Source organism: Alosa alosa, chromosome 4 (assembly GCF_017589495.1).
Source record: "Alosa alosa isolate M-15738 ecotype Scorff River chromosome 4, AALO_Geno_1.1, whole genome shotgun sequence".
NCBI classification, from domain to species: domain Eukaryota; kingdom Metazoa; phylum Chordata; class Actinopteri; order Clupeiformes; family Clupeidae; genus Alosa; species Alosa alosa.
In genome coordinates, this window is record NC_063192.1 from 3,783,125 (window position 1) to 3,792,248 (window position 9,124).

General features: G+C 42.2%; 1 long non-coding RNA gene across 1 annotated transcript; it reads right to left on the bottom strand.

Moving 5' to 3' along the window:
* Positions 1 to 7,022: 7,022 nt before the first annotated feature.
* On the bottom strand, positions 7,023 to 7,873 carry LOC125292839. The gene is made up of 3 exons (XR_007193285.1): positions 7,834 to 7,873; positions 7,538 to 7,621; positions 7,023 to 7,082 (listed from the first exon to the last, which is right to left on the bottom strand). It is a non-coding gene; the product is annotated as an uncharacterized LOC125292839 (long non-coding RNA).
* Between the last annotated feature and the right edge of the window lie 1,251 nt (positions 7,874 to 9,124).

Here is a 9,124-nt window from a genome sequence, read left to right on the forward strand (position 1 = left end):
TGAGTTACAATACTTTCATGCACTTTCCTGAAGGCAGCATCCTCTGAAACTACCACAGACAGAGGACATTGCCTTTGTTTGGGCTGCATTGTTTATACACGGAAGTTCACCAAAGGTGAATTCATCATCAAAACATTAATATGTTGACTAATTCTCATCACCCTAGGTACATTTGACAGACACAAACCCATATTTGTGAGTTACAATACTTTCATGCACTTTCCTGAAGGCAGCATCCTCTGAAACTACCACAGACAGAGGATATTGCCTTTGTTTGGGATGCATTTTGTATACACGGAAGTTCACCAAAGGTGAATTCATCATCAAAAAATTAATATGTTGACTAATTCTCATCACCCTAGGTACAATTGACAGACACAAACCCATATTTGTGAGTTACAATACTTTCATGCACTTTCCTGAAGGCAGCATCCTCTGAAACTACCACAGACAGAGGACATTGCCTTTGTTTGGGCTGCATTGTTTATACACGGAAGTTCACCAAAGGTGAATTCATCATCAAAACATTAATATGTTGACTAATTCTCATCACCCTAGGTACATTTGACAGACACAAACCCATATTTGTGAGTTACAATACTTTCATGCACTTTCCTGAAGGCAGCATCCTCTGAAACTACCACAGACAGAGGATATTGCCTTTGTTTGGGCTGCATTTTGTATACACGGAAGTTCACCAAAGGTGAATTCATCATCAAAACATTAATATGTTGACTAATTCTCATCACCCTAGGTACATTTGACAGACACAAACCCATATTTGTGAGTTACAATACTTTCATGCACTTTCCTGAAGGCAGCATCCTCTGAAACTACCACAGACAGAGGATATTGCCTTTGTTTGGGCTGCATTTTGTATACACGGAAGTTCACCAAAGGTGAATTCATCATCAAAACATTAATATGTTGACTAATTCTCATCACCCTAGGTACAATTGACAGACACAAACCCATATTTGTGAGTTACAATACTTTCATGCACTTTCCTGAAGGCAGCATCCTCTGAAACTACCACAGACAGAGGACATTGCCTTTGTTTGGGCTGCATTGTTTATACACGGAAGTTCACCAAAGGTGAATTCATCATCAAAACATTAATATGTTGACTAATTCTCATCACCCTAGGTACATTTGACAGACACAAACCCATATTTGTGAGTTACAATACTTTCATGCACTTTCCTGAAGGCAGCATCCTCTGAAACTACCACAGACAGAGAATATTGCCTTTGTTTGGGATGCATTTTGTATACACGAAGTTCACCAAAGGTGAATTCATCATCAAAACATTAATATGTTGACTAATTCTCATCACCCTAGGTACAATTGACAGACACAAACTCATATTTGTGAGTTACAATACTTTCATGCACTTTCCTGAAGGCAGCATCCTCTGAAACTACCACAGACAGAGGACATTGCCTTTGTTTGGGCTGCATTGTTTATACACGGAAGTTCACCAAAGGTGAATTCATCATCAAAACATTAATATGTTGACTAATTCTCATCACCCTAGGTACATTTGACAGACACAAACCCATATTTGTGAGTTACAATACTTTCATGCACTTTCCTGAAGGCAGCATCCTCTGAAACTACCACAGACAGAGGACATTGCCTTTGTTTGGGCTGCATTTTGTATACACGGAAGTTCACCAAAGGTGAATTCATCATCAAAACATTAATATGTTGACTAATTCTCATCACCCTAGGTACATTTGACAGACACAAACCCATATTTGTGAGTTACAATACTTTCATGCACTTTCCTGAAGGCAGCATCCTCTGAAACTACCACAGACAGAGGATATTGCCTTTGTTTGGGATGCATTTTGTATACACGGAAGTTCACCAAAGGTGAATTCATCATCAAAACATTAATATGTTGACTAATTCTCATCACCCTAGGTACATTTGACAGACACAAACCCATATTTGTGAGTTACAATACTTTCATGCACTTTCCTGAAGGCAGCATCCTCTGAAACTACCACAGACAGAGGATATTGCCTTTGTTTGGGATGCATTTTGTATACACGGAAGTTCACCAAAGGTGAATTCATCATCAAAAAAATTAATATGTTGACTAATTCTCATCACCCTAGGTACAATTGACAGACACAAACCCATATTTGTGAGTTACAATACTTTCATGCACTTTCCTGAAGGCAGCATCCTCTGAAACTACCACAGACAGAGGACATTGCCTTTGTTTGGGCTGCATTGTTTATACACGGAAGTTCACCAAAGGTGAATTCATCATCAAAACATTAATATGTTGACTAATTCTCATCACCCTAGGTACATTTGACAAGACACAAACCCATATTTGTGAGTTACAATACTTTCATGCACTTTCCTGAAGGCAGCATCCTCTGAAACTACCACAGACAGAGGATATTGCCTTTGTTTGGGATGCATTTTGTATACACGGAAGTTCACCAAAGGTGAATTCATCATCAAAACATTAATATGTTGACTAATTCTCATCACCCTAGGTACAATTGACAGACACAAACCCATATTTGTGAGTTACAATACTTTCATGCACTTTCCTGAAGGCAGCATCCTCTGAAACTACCACAGACAGAGGACATTGCCTTTGTTTGGGCTGCATTGTTTATACACGGAAGTTCACCAAAGGTGAATTCATCATCAAAACATTAATATGTTGACTAATTCTCATCACCCTAGGTACATTTGACAGACACAAACCCATATTTGTGAGTTACAATACTTTCATGCACTTTCCTGAAGGCAGCATCCTCTGAAACTACCACAGACAGAGAATATTGCCTTTGTTTGGGATGCATTTTGTATACACGGAAGTTCACCAAAGGTGAATTCATCATCAAAACATTAATATGTTGACTAATTCTCATCACCCTAGGTACAATTGACAGACACAAACTCATATTTGTGAGTTACAATACTTTCATGCACTTTCCTGAAGGCAGCATCCTCTGAAACTACCACAGACAGAGGACATTGCCTTTGTTTGGGCTGCATTGTTTATACACGGAAGTTCACCAAAGGTGAATTCATCATCAAAACATTAATATGTTGACTAATTCTCATCACCCTAGGTACATTTGACAGACACAAACCCATATTTGCGAGTTACAATACTTTCATGCACTTTCCTGAAGGCAGCATCCTCTGAAACTACCACAGACAGAGGACATTGCCTTTGTTTGGGCTGCATTTTGATACACGGAAGTTCACCAAAGGTGAATTCATCATCAAAACATTAATATGTTGACTAATTCTCATCACCCTAGGTACATTTGACAGACACAAACCCATATTTGTGAGTTACAATACTTTCATGCATCTTTCCTGAAGGCAGCATCCTCTGAAACTACCACAGACAGAGGATATTGCCTTTGTTTGGGATGCATTTTGTATACACGGAAGTTCACCAAAGGTGAATTCATCATCAAAACATTAATATGTTGACTAATTCTCATCACCCTAGGTACATTTGACAGACACAAACCCATATTTGTGAGTTACAATACTTTCATGCACTTTCCTGAAGGCAGCATCCTCTGAAACTACCACAGACAGAGGATATTGCCTTTGTTTGGGCTGCATTTTTACATTGTCAGATTAATCTTTATATGTCTTAATTTGTATAAAAAATGCACACTTCCCTCTCCTCCACCTTTGGTGCTTCCCTACCTTAGCTGCAGTGTGTATCCTTAGGAATAGGTAGATGCAGCATATTGGGTACTGAAATATTTACAGGAACCCATAGAAATTGAATATTCATTCAATATTAGTTGTGCAGATGTATAGTCCATCTAATACCCACCCATTGAATTGAATTTCCCCTGGGGATCAATAAAGTATCTATCTATCTATCTGAACCAACAAAGAAAATGCAAAAATAGTGTTTTGTGTTATTATTCCATATTCCATTATATATTATTTGTGTAGTCATTCTACATCAGAACTGGACATACAATCCAAATAGTCTACAAGAAACCTCAGTGTGTTACCTTTCATTGAGACCAGAATTATGCTTCTACACCAAGAGGTTGCCACACAATAAGGCTTTTGTCAGTATGCATTTTGGGTTACCAGAAGTCCTATGGGGAGTTTCCATAGGACATTTTACAAAAAGCATTACATAGCCTGGCTCAGGGCAAGATCACAGGAAAGAAAAAGTCACACGTGGAGTAGCAATAACATATATTACATTTATTAAAGACAGACAACTTTACAATGAAAAAAATGCCTGTCAAAAAAAAATGCCCCCACTTCACTTTCAATGTATTCACACATGAGATCAGTTTCCCCACAGTAAATAAAGGTCACAACACCCAATAGAGATCACTGCAAGCAATAGAGATCACAGCAAGCAATAGAGATCACAGCAAACAGTAGAGATCACAACACGCCACACATTAGATAAACACATCACATCGCATGTCGAGGAGTCAGTTCCGCAATCAGCATGACAGTCAAATAATTCCTCCCATTAACAATTTCACCGTTGTGCAAGAGTGGAGGAAGCCACGGGCAGTTCAATGGATGCATTTCCCTCCTAATTGCTTCAATAAGCAATCAACCCGTGAATCCCCCAGTCCAATCAGGGCAGACGTGACAGTAAATTGAAACTTACACACCCACTCCAAACAAGCGACATAACCAAGCATCACATAACATTCAAAGCTTATACAATAAATCATGCCCGACTGTGACAAATAGGCAAAACAAAAGGCATTTTTGATTGGACCGAAACACCAAATCAGTGGAACGGAAGTGGACTCAAACTAGATTACAGAACACAGGAAGTAACAAAAGCACATGACAAGGGAAAACAAAGCAGCACATGGTACAGAACACAGGGCACAGTGCCCTGTGTTCTGTACCATGTGCTGCAAAAACTGATATCTAACCAAGTGTAATAATCTTATATTAAGATAAAAAGATCTAGTTTGTATTGTTAGGAAAAAAGATACTTACTTTGTACTTTATAAAGATACTTACTTTGAGCTTTCTCATACAATTATTTGACTTAAAATAAGTCAAAATCTTCTGGAATTAAGACATAAAATAAGTAGAATTATTTGTCCATGGGGTAAGTAAATTTCACTTAATTTCAGATACATTTACTTACCCCATGGACAAATAATTTTACATGTTACACATGTCTTAATTCAAGAAGAACAGGAGACATACAAAGACATCCCTACATGACAGGAACATATACACAGGATACACAAGAAACATTAACCTGGATTGTGACAAAAAGTAGTTAACGCATCTCAGAACACCTGCACCCAGCTCACCTGTAGGAGACAGAGGCTACACACAGACAGGAACAATAGGGGGATTCGACTTGATGAAGCCGCCTGCAGCCGTCTTAAGCTGACTGCATAACGTGATCATGTCATTCTGATACGTTTTCAACCCGGAGTTGTGCACACGTTATGGTTGAAAAGGTCTCAGAATCTCAGAAATAATCACGTTATGCAGTCAGCTTAAGACAGCTGCAGGCAACTACATCAAGTCGAATCCCCCTATTGAAAACAGGAAGTCACGTCTTTTCATGTAGACTCAAACAATAGTGTATTTATGGTGTTGGTCTTGACTTGGTCTCACCATGCTTTGGTCTTGGTCTTGTCTCGATCTGCATGCCCTCTGGTCTTGGTAATGATTTGGCCTCGGTTTAGGTGGTCTTGATTACTGCTAATATGTTTCATATCCATGCAGATGACTGTTGAGGGGGAAGTGGTAGGGAAGTATAAATAATATAGGAACAACACTAGAAGATACACTATCATGAAATTCCAACACTGATGGCATCTACAAAAAGGGTCTGACGTATATGTCCTCAAACAGATAAACCTGACAGCAGGGTGGGAACAGAGGATTGTATTGTGTCTAGAAGAAAGACACCCACACAACTTGAAGCCTGATTTGGTATAAAGCCCACTCACCACGACAAGGTACAGGCCACGAGTGGGATGTTAGTAAGACTAGACAAATACAGTTAGTATGAACAGATAAAGACGCAGGACAAGACACATAAACACATAGAAGGTAAAAGGGAGAGGGTGAGGAGAGGGGCAGAGTCCTGCCTCTGGGGGAGGTGGGGGGTAGAGTCCTGCCTCTGGGGGAGGTGGGGGGTAGAGTCCCTGCCTCTGGGGGGGAGGTCATGGGGAGGTGGGGGCAGAGTCCTGCCTCTGGGGGAGGTAATGGGGGGGGGGGGTAGAGTCCTGCCCTGGGGGGGAGGTCATGGGGAGGTGGGGGTAGAGTCCTGCCTCTGGGGAGGTGGGGCAGAGTCCTGCCTCTGGGGGGTGGGGGTAGAGTCCTGCCTCTGGGGGAGGTCATGGGGAGGTGGGGGGTAGAGTCCTGCCTCTGGGGAGGTGGGGGCAGAGTCCTGCCCTGGGGGGGAGGTGGGGGTAGAGTCCCTGCCTCTGGGGAGGTGGGGGATAGAGTCCTGCCTCTGGGGGAGGTCATGGGGAGGTGGGGGCAGAGTCCTGCCTCTGGGGGAGGTGGGGGGTAGAGTCCTGTCTCTGGGGAGGTGGGGGATAGAGTCCTGCCTCTGGGGGAGGTCATGGGGAGGTGGGGGCAGAGTCCTGCCTCTGGGGGAGGTGGGGGGGTAGAGTCCTGCCTCAAACCCGGTCCTGGTTTTTTTGCCACAGGAACAATTTTAGCTGGCGAGTGAAATTTTCAGGGGACATGTATGACAACTGGCCCTTCAGTTTTTTTAGTGAGGCATTGCATTGCTCCACCAGTTGCGAATTTATCCCATCAAATTGAGGATAGGCAGCCAATTTATACCCCACCGAACAACCTGTAATAGAAAAGGGGAAATAAAGATACCAAATGAAGAATCATTATTGTGAAACTTTTGAAGAATTTATTCATGGTCATATTCAGAGTGCTCTTTTTGTGGTTTATGCTCTTCACTAATTCCTGACCTGTGTGGTTCCTCCAGTGGAGGCGATCAACCAAGAACCATGTGTCCTTAAAGAGCACTGGGTCCCGGTTTAACGCATATTGGTGTAGATTGCAGCTATTGTCATACACGACAACCTTGGGCACTGGTAAAGGCAGAGGTGGACGAAGTACACAATTCTTTTACTTAAGTGAAATTATAAATACATAAACACAATAAATATTACTCCAATAGAAGTACACGTATTTGTCATTTTTAATGTATTGTAATGTAATGCTTATCTGGTCATTAATACGGTTGGTCAGTCATAAAACTTGAATAGACCTTTAGTTCCTTACATCCAACGAAAACATCTGACCTATGTTCACTTTTTCAAATGTGCAAAGTAACGAGTAATTCATGCTCATATTTCAAATATAGTGGAGTCAAAAGTACAGTATTTGCCTTTCAAATGTAGTGGAGTAAAAGACACAAGTTTCCAAAAAGATTAATACTCAAGTAAGTACAGATAACGGAATGTACATAAAGGAAGATAATCCGTGTGCAATTGCCATGGAAGTGCAATGAATGAATGATGCTGTTTGTGATATTTCTACTTACTTTCCCTGAAACGTGTCCTGAGCACAGTAAATGGAGTGTCTGGCGACTCACACTTCACCATGACCTCAAATCCGTAGCATATTCCTGATAGTGAGACAAAGACAAAAATGACGATGCTTCAGTTTAGAGTTCTCAACGGGTCGGGTCGGCCCGACAAACCCGACAGGACCCGCAGGTTCGGGCCGGGTTCGGGTCGAAAAATATAAGCAAATGACTCGGTCGGGTCGGACCTCGGGCTTAATCTTTCTGCTCAGTGAAAAAAAAAAAAACATTTATTAATCATCGCAGCTGTTCACCGTAAAGAAGGTCTGCTGCTGCGTGCAACGTGCATCATGGAGAGGGGCGGGGGCAGACGCTGCGTGCACGCCTTTAGCCTGGAGAAGAAGATGGAGTTGTGTGCAGCCTTTAGCCTGGAGAAGAAGATGGAGTTGGTGAAAAGTAGACTTGCCACAGGTGAATTCACCGTCGCTACTACAGGAGGGGAAAATCAGAGGTCTGGAAAGTGTTTGGAGTGGTGCTGGATTCTGATGGACATTCTACAGGTTATGTGCAATGCTCAAAATGCAAGGTGCTGATGAAATGTCACCCTGCAAGGCAAAACCAGTCGCTTTGGTAAAATTTACAAAATTAAGTTATTGTGCTCACATGAACGGCCATGAACTACGCTTTCCAACGATATGTATATCGAGGGTAGGCCTATTGCAAAAAGTATCGATATCGAAGATAACCGCATCCAAAGTTGCATGGTTCTTCCATCACAATACGCCAGAAGTGGAGAAAATCACCGTTTTAAGTAAATTGTCAGGCTAATGTGTTCACCTAAATAAAGTCAGGGTTTAACAGTCAAAACGTAGCCTATGTTTTACGTCGGGCCGCGGGCCGGGTTCGGGCAGATAATTCATGTTGATGTGTCGGGTTACATCGGGTCCGGGCTTTAAAAGCCACGGGTCGGGTCGGGTTGTAATTTTCAGGCCCGTTGAGAACTCTACTTCAGTTGTAATTTAAGATGACAACAATCAGTGCTTGTATTCTGAAATAGTTACAAACCATGCAAACAATGCACCAGGAATATTACAGGAAGTAGGGAGGGGTGCCCACTGGTGCTTTTACGGCAGGCAGGTTGAACTCCATGCTTGTCTGCCACATAGTGCCCCCTCTCCCTTACTTTTGTCAGGGCAGGGAAAAAGGACATGGGGTGTGGCAGGCTTGGATCCTCAGGACATGGATCCTCAGGCATTTCTTCCCTGGCAACAAATGGTCTTTCTGCTCTGTCCAGCAGGTCCAGGAGGAGTGACCTCAGGTATGGCGGTACATGGCTCTCTTCATTGTTTTTCATTATGTCAAAAAACAGAGGGCACTGATGTTGCAGAAACAGCATGTCATTAACAGACTGCTTTACATCTGCTCCATCTGCCATCCTCTGCACAAAATGGTGCAGCTCCGGTGAAGGGTGAAGGAGTGCACATGCTGCACTGTTCTTCGCCAGTGCCCTGATTAATTTCTCCAGGGCATCAGGGCATTTCTGTGGCCATAGTTGGAGAACTGGCCATAGAGAGGGTGGAACACAGGCCACAATTTCAACACTCT